General features: G+C 35.3%; 1 protein-coding gene across 4 annotated transcripts in view; it reads left to right on the top strand.

Moving 5' to 3' along the window:
* Positions 1–248: 248 nt before the first annotated feature.
* LOC145256464 (uncharacterized) overlaps positions 249–8,076 on the top strand; it is a 56,586-nt gene continuing 48,758 nt past the window's right edge. Inside the window, exons 1-2 of one of the 4 annotated variants that reach the window (XM_080115397.1) lie at positions 2,266–2,383; positions 3,573–3,656. The gene's annotated coding sequence lies outside the window, so the exon portion shown is untranslated. Of the gene's footprint in view, positions 342–2,243; positions 2,489–3,572; positions 3,657–8,076 lie in introns of those variants that run through there. The other 3 variants (XM_080115399.1, XM_080115396.1, XM_080115398.1) reach the window with 3 other exon arrangements.

The following is an 8,076-nucleotide window of genomic DNA, read 5'->3' as shown; positions in this document are numbered from 1 at the left end:
ATTTTCGTCAAAAAAAAAATGTACTTGATTGATTTATCTTGTATATTTTCATCTAAGTTTGCCATGTTCGCTTATTCTCTTTATTAAAAGAAGTCAATTTATTTATTTATTAAATAAGTTAATTTATTAAGAAAAAAAAAACTAAAAATATTCGATGGTCTCCCCTTGTTGACCCATATTTTCGCCAGGGGTCGTTAGTGCCGTTATCTCTCAAACAAGATGGCGTATGGCAAAGCTTCGATACAACGTCCGATATTTGATTTTCTTAAATTAAAAAAAAAAAAAAACTACTTGATCGATTTGCGTGATTTTTGGAATATGACATCTTCATGCAATGACAAGTACGTACATGATAAAAAATTTTTTTCAGATTTTTATTATAAAAAAGATTTTTTGTGGCCTGTTTATAGAGTTGCACCATAAGTTCTGTAAGTATATTTTAAAAACGCACACAAAAAGACACCCATTTATTTAAATATATTTTGTTTAAATACTTTCGTTTTGTTATTTACATTAAAAAGTTTTGCGTGAATAGAAAAAAAAATTGTTTTTTAATCCTTAAAAGTTTTGTAAATATTTCATATTAAAAACATGTTTTGTAAATATATTTTTTCTTTCAAATTTTAAAAAGTTTTGTAAAATATATTTTTAAAAAATCTTGCTCGCTCGACCATGTCTGCTATTAGACGTGTTTACAAACAACCAACGGCAATGTCACGGTCGAACAACCAATGTAACTTGAAATGTGGGCCAGTCTTCATCTTCTGCTACAGGGTATCTATTCTTTACTTGGTCCCTTTCTTTTAATATGCTGATTTATATTGGTGTGGGTTTTTTTTAAACGAACACATTTCAGGTGAAAACATTACGTACTTAAGTGTCATGTCGAAATTAGTATAAATTCCAAAAATTACGAAAAATGATCTAAATAGATCATGTGCTAGAAGTATTTTGAATAAAAAAAAATCAGCCACAATTACGTTTCCAGATATCGTGTTTAAAGATGGCGGGCTCTTAATTTAAGTCAAACTAAGTCAATTTAAGCCGACGATTATTTTCCTTGTTTTTCATACTGAATTGGTCGCACAACTCTTTCACGGTAAAACCTTCGATAAAATTCGATAAATTTTGTTTTTATTGGTAATTATTATTTTACTGGATCATTTTTTGTAATTTTAGGGGATTTATATTAATTTTGCCATAACAAGTAAGTGCGAAATAATGTTTTCACCTGAAATGCGTTGGTTTAAAAGCTCACCAATGCAAGATCGCACCCTTTTTCAATTTTACTTACATTGATTTTTTTTTTACTGAAAGTATGCGTATTTACATAGAAAGAACTCCAATCTATGCCCCCCCCCCTTGCCAAACTTTCGCAAAAAAAAAAAACACTCAACTAGTTACAAGCACTATATACGATTTCCCCCACTTTCTAACTTTGCCTAAATGCCTAAACTCCAATCTCTGGTCCCCCCTCACCAATCTTTCACGAAAAACACCCGTCTAGCTGAATCCACCGTGAAAAATTTCCCCCACTCTATATATGTGCCTAAATCAAAACGTGGATTCCATGAACAAAGCTTCTTTCTTAGAACTGCACGCCTGTGGAACTCTGTTCCGTCTGCCTGCTTCCCACCTGACTACAACTTGGATGTCTTCAAGTCCAACGTTAACAAATTCCTAATGAACCGCCCCCTTAAGTAAACACTTTATCAAATCTCCACACTAACGTACTGTACTTGCAATAACCCTTATCCCTGAGTGGCTTCTGGCCCTTGATAAGTGGTGACCACCGTGTAAAAAAAAAAAAATTAAAAAACACGTAGATTCTATGAACCAAGCTTCTTTTCCAGAACTGCCCGCCTGTGGAACACTGTTCCGCTTGCCTGCTTCCCGGTTGAATACAGCATCATCATAGCCTTCAAACCCAATATAATCAAATTCTACACAATTTACACTATTAACGAGTAACGACACTTACCGTCTTATATCACGGCCATTCTTATATTCATTAACCCTTATACTCGAGTGGCCTTTGGGCCTCGATACGTGATGATGCCCAAGTAAAAGAAAAAGAAATAGAGATAAACATTTGTTTTTTCTTTTCAGTTTTTTTTTTTTAATGAAAAAAATTGTATTAACAGTCGTTGTCGTCGTCCAGGCGAAAGTTTTTGTCGTCATAGCGACATAAACGCATGACGTCAGGGGAAAGTACGTTAAAGGCCAAGAATGATAAAAAAAAAAAAAAAAAACAACAACAAAAAAAAAAAACACACACACAAATTTATAAACAACCGAATGGAATCACGCGAGTAAATGAGTCGCTTGGGAATAAGCGAAACCGTCGACCGCCAACCGGAATCAAACTGCCCAAGCATTTAAAGTGAGTTTTGACTTTTTGTGCGATTACTGTGACCTCGGGAGAGTTTGTTGCTTGTTTTCAACTTTTTAAGGAGGCAGGAGCGCCGGAGCGGGTATTCAACTTTGAGTGCGTATTTAAAATTTTAAAAAATACAGACAAGATGTACGTAATCGTCACGGAACGAAGATGTTATATTCCAAAAATCACGTAAATTGATCAAGTAGTCTTTTATTGTTTTTTTTTTGTTTTGTTTTTTTTTTCTTTTTTAAACAATCAAATTTTACGAGGAAGCAAGACCGGAGTCGAGACCCGCCATGTTGTTTTTGAATTTCAAGGGCGACAACTCAATTTGACTACCGAGATTTTGTTTGTATTCAAAGTAATTACAAAATTATTAATCGTTAAAAATCGTAAATTTTACGTTTCTTTATAAAAAATAAAACTATTTGATAAAATTAGGTATTGGGGGGGGATATGACATCTTCGTTCCGTGGCGGGTTTGTAATTCATAAATGTTTTTCTGTATTTTTTTAATTTATTTTTTTTTTAAATGTAATTATAAACCCGACTTTAATTGAGAGACAGTAGGACGAGAGAAAAAAAGGTGGGGGGGGGGCGAGAGGAACTGTACGTACATCTTATTTACATATAGGTGCGGGCAAAAAGGGGCGGACAAAAATAAGGGGACCTTGTTTTCAAAGCCGATTTATCAATTTTTTTTTTTTTTTTTTTTTGTAAGTTTTCGACTACTTTTTTTATTGTATTTGAATGCTTAAGGACTAAACTTGATTTCCAAAGGGAAAAAAATATTTGTACACGTGATAAAAAAAAAAAAAAGTTATAAAAAATGTTTTCACAGCGAGCTAGCTACCCAATTCAGCTAAATTTTGAAGTTAAATAAATTCATAGTAAAAATCCTTAAAAAAATAAATATTAGTTTTCTGGGTCTATTTCAAAGATAATCAGTGAAGTAAAGTCCTAAGATGTTGAATTAAAAAAAAAAAAACTTGTTTGTACAAAACAAATTAATTAGCCGAAAACCCGAGTGATTCTGCCGTTTTCAAAACGCAACAAACTCTAAAAAAAATTCAAACACGGAATATACGAAGGCCCAAAATTTCAGCCAGTTTAAAGACTGAAAATGACGTCAAAAGGGAGGAAAGGGTGTGATACTTTTATTTTATTTATTTATTTTTTTTTTTTTACACAGGCATCACCACATTATCAAGGCCAAGACGCCACTCGAGGATAAGGGTTAAAGAGTGTACAGTAGAAATTGGACAATGGAAATACGGTAAATTTGTTAATTTATATGGAACGACTCATCAAGAACTTGTTTACGTTAGACTTGAAGACAACCATATTGCAGTCAGCCGGAAAGCAAGAAAACGGAAGACAATTCCACAGGCGTGCAGTTCTAAGAAAGAAGCTTTGTTCATGGAATCTACGTTTAGGTTTAAGCACAGATAAAGAGTGTGGGGGGGGGAATTATTGATAGTGTTTTCCGCTAGACGAGTGTTTCTTGTGAAAGTTTGTCAAGGGGGACCATAGACTGGAGCTCAGTCGAACACTTTCCATGAAAATAACGATACATCAGAGACAAGCTTGCAACATCTCTTCTGGGAGATAGAGGTTGCAAGGAGGAGAAAAGGACATCTCCTACGAGGCTACGAAGTCTATTTTGAACTCTATCAAGGCAGGACAAGTCCTTTCTAGCAGCTCCTGCCCAAATGTGGGAACAGTATTCCATCCTTGGACGTACCTGGCTCTTATATAGATAGAGAATTGCATCAGCAGTGAGATATCTACTGGATCGATAGAAAGATCCCACTATTTTTCCAGCGGGCTTGGCAACAGATTTTATGTACGTGTTCCATTTAAGCTTGTCAAAACTTGAAGCCTCCTGAAGACGAGAGCCATTCATTTCAATTGATGCCAGATGTGGATCAGAATGTTGATCATGTAAAGAGAGAAGCTTTGTTTTAGATGCATTAAAAGTAACCAGCCACTCCTTTCCCCATTGTACCACGTGCTCAAGATCAGAGGAGAGAGAATCGGAGAGAACTTGGTCGTTTACTGTCTTAGATGTGCTACCATAAATGGTAGTGTCATCAGCATAAATGTCTACAAATAATGTAAGGATGTGATTTGGAAGATCATTAATGTAGATCAGGAAAAGAGTTGGACCCCTGAGTGACTCCAGCATTAATACTGTGAGCTTCAAACTCAACTACTACTCTTATGAACCTATCAGAAAGAAATGATTTAATAATTGAAAAGACATTTCCAGCTATACCATAGCTAGAGATCTTGTGAAGTAAACCTTTATGTCATACCCTATCAAAAGCCTTTGATATGTCAAGAGCAATTGCCCTAGAAAGGTTACCTCCGTCGAGAGATTTGCTAATCCTATGAGATATAACTGTAAGCACATCTGCTGTAGATCTAGCAGAATGGAAACCATATTGAGTGTCACTAAGAAGGTTATGTTTGTTGAGATGGTTGATTACTTCTGTATTTAACTCAGATTCCAGCAACTTACTCATGATGCACAGGAGACTTACGTGCATTCGTACATTCCTATTCTGAACGTTTATATAAATTTTTCCATGTTTTAATTTAATTATTTTTCTATGTTTCTGTTTTTAAATTATTTTTTTTTTTAATTATTGTTCAATATTATATAAAAAAATATAATGCCGAAAGTTTCACATTCTTGCAAGCAAGGAAAGTATAAAAATCTTGCATATAAAAATTATGCGAAACCCGTAATTTAAAAAAAAAAGTAGAAATATTTTTTGCAATTATTTTTTTGTGTGAAAATATTATATAAACAATGCTTAATTCAATGGTAATATCGGTAGTTGGAGAAATTTATTTTTCTTAGAGTTATATTGAATTCATTAATACGGATTTTAGGGGCTTTTTTCGTAATGTTCCTATAAAAATTATTTTATTTTATTTTTATTGTTACAAATTGTAATTTGCTTTAAAAGTAAAAATAAATTCTTGCGTTTTTATTTACTACTGAAAACCATAACTTTAGTAAAGGTATTTTTTGTTTAAACAAAATAATACATTTCCACTAAGATTTTAATGATGAAGGATGGAATACTGTTGCCATATCTGGGCAGGAGCTGCTAAAAACAGCCTATCCTGCCTTGACAGAGTACAAAATAGACTTCGTGGCTTAGTGGGGGATGCCCTTTTCTCTACCCTGCAACCTCTCTCCCACAGAAGAGACGTTGCAAGCCTGTCCTTGTTTTATCGTTATTTCCATGGCAGATGCTCGTCTGAACTCCAATCTCTGGTCCCCCCCTCGCCAATCTTTCACGAAAAACACCCATCTAGCTGAATCCACTGTGAAAAATTTCCCCCACTCTATATCTGTGCCTAAATCAAAACGCAGATTCCATGAACAAAGCTTCTTTCTTAGAACTGCACGCCTGTGGAACTCTGTTCCGTCTGCCTGCTTCCCTCCGGACTACAACTTGGTTGTCTTCAAGTCCAATGTTAACAAATTCCTAATGAACCGCCCCCTTAAGTAAACATTTCAGCAAATCTCCTCACTAACGTAATGTACTTGCAATAACCCTTATCCCTGAGTGGCTTCTGGGCCTTGATAAGTGGTGATCACTGTGTAAAAAAAAAAAAAAAAAAAAAATCAAAATAATGAGTTCATTATATTCTGCGACGATTATTTGATAAATACTGAAAATTTCATTAAAATTGGTTAATTTCCTTATTTTTGGTGAATTTTTAAGTAAAGGGAGGGGGTCAAAATGTTTATACATTTTGAGCGTCGGCCTTCATTGTGCCCGTACCTATATACATAAAAAGGGGCTGCTATGGGATCAAAATTGAAAGATTGCTACGTGGGTCTCGTCGAATTTTTATCTGTTTGCTAACTATTTCATGATTGCGCATGTGTGAATAGTTCACCTTACAGATTCCTTATGTAAAGAATAAGTAGGTTTGAAAACATTTTTAAAGGGCGTATTAAGCTGGCCTAGTGGTTATCGTACTTGACTCACTGTCTTTAGTTTTTAGTTTCGATCTCAGCTCGACTATTTTTTTCTACTTACAAGAAGTGAACTGTTTAGAAAAAAAAAACAATACTCACATTCACATGTCTCAGTTTCTGTATGAATTAAAATATAAAACTTATGCATATTTTACGACCGGACAACGCCGGGCGGCCTGCTAATCTATAAATATAAAAGCGAAAATGTATGTATGTATGTATGTATGTGTGTTCGCTTTTTCTGTATGTCTACAAAAGTCTTTTTTCAGAGAAGCGGTCGCTCACCTAACAACTTTTTAAAACTTTTTATATCACATATAAATCGTAATAGCTCACAGTTAACAACCAAGCTCGCCTGTCTATTTAATTTGCTCGACTTTTGGAAGATAAATATTCAACATTTGTCGCTCGCCGTATATGGGTTAGTCTTTTTCCTATAACATCTTGGGAAGCGTTCCCGCAGTAAATGAAATACTATCCCGCAGTCAAACTTGACCTCATTAACTCATTAAAACGGGCACCTGCCAAATCCAAGTAATTAAATAAATTCAAACGTGTTTCCGTTAGCATCTCGCGGTGGGGCAATGGTTAATGTCACACTTTTTTTTTTCATACTTTAATTTACAACTTTGCCTCAACGGTTCGGGTTCAATCCTCATACTTACTTTTTTTTTTTCAATCGGGTTCAATCCTCATACTTACTTTTTTTTTTTTTTCCACATACACCTCCAAACACCCGGGGAACGCCGGGTACCCCTCGCTAGTCTATATATATAAAAGCGAAAATGTGTGTATGTTCGCTTTTTGTGTATGTCTGCAAAAGGCTTTTTTCGTCAGCTTTCTCGCTCGGCTTACTTCTTAAAACTTTTTATATCACGTCTAAATGATAATATCTACAACTTAAGAACGGGGGTCGCGTGTGTAATTAATTTGCCCGAGTTCCACGTGCTATTTTTTCCAGATATTTTGATCGCTGCATGTTTCTTTCGCTTTTCAGTATAAAACAAGCGAAAACTGGCTTGCAACCACGTCATGTTTCAAGATCAAACATCACGCGACTTAAGTTTCTCATACCTGTCAATTTCATTTTATAAATGTTAAATTAAGATGCTTTTCATTCCTCTACTCTCGTGGCTGAGATGGTTAGGTCCCTGAGGTTTTTCCCATTTCGTTTCCACCTCCACGTCAAAGGTTCGGGGTTCAAGCCTACTTTCCTACTAAAACTTTTTTTTTTCTTTTACACTTCCAAATACCCAGCCAAGGTTTTTTTTAAAACAGAGTTGTTTTGATCACACACCCACCCCAACACACACACACACTTACAAACACCCGGGCCACGCCAGGTACCCCCCCCCCCGCTAGTATATCTATAAAAGTCAGAATGTGTGTGTGTGTGTGTGTGTGTGAGGACAATTCTCAATATATATGTTCAGACTTGAAATTTAGTATATAGGATATTCAGACACGTGGAAAACTTTTTAATCGATTTTCGTCCGGAAAAATCGGCTGCTCGGAGGTCCAGATTGTAAAATTGGTACTTGGGGGGGGGGTCATCAGATTTTCATCTGTTTGTTAACTGTTTCACGACTGCGCATACGTGAATCGTTCACATTACAGATCCCTTATGTAAAGAATAAGTAGGCTTGAAAACACTTTTTAAAGGGCGTGTCAAGCTGGCCTAATGGTTATC

Source organism: Euprymna scolopes, chromosome 32, assembly GCF_053919585.1.
Source record: "Euprymna scolopes isolate OS-2025 chromosome 32, ASM5391958v1, whole genome shotgun sequence".
NCBI lineage: Eukaryota > Metazoa > Mollusca > Cephalopoda > Sepiida > Sepiolidae > Euprymna > Euprymna scolopes.
This window is presented reverse-complemented; position numbering and strand designations above follow the sequence as displayed.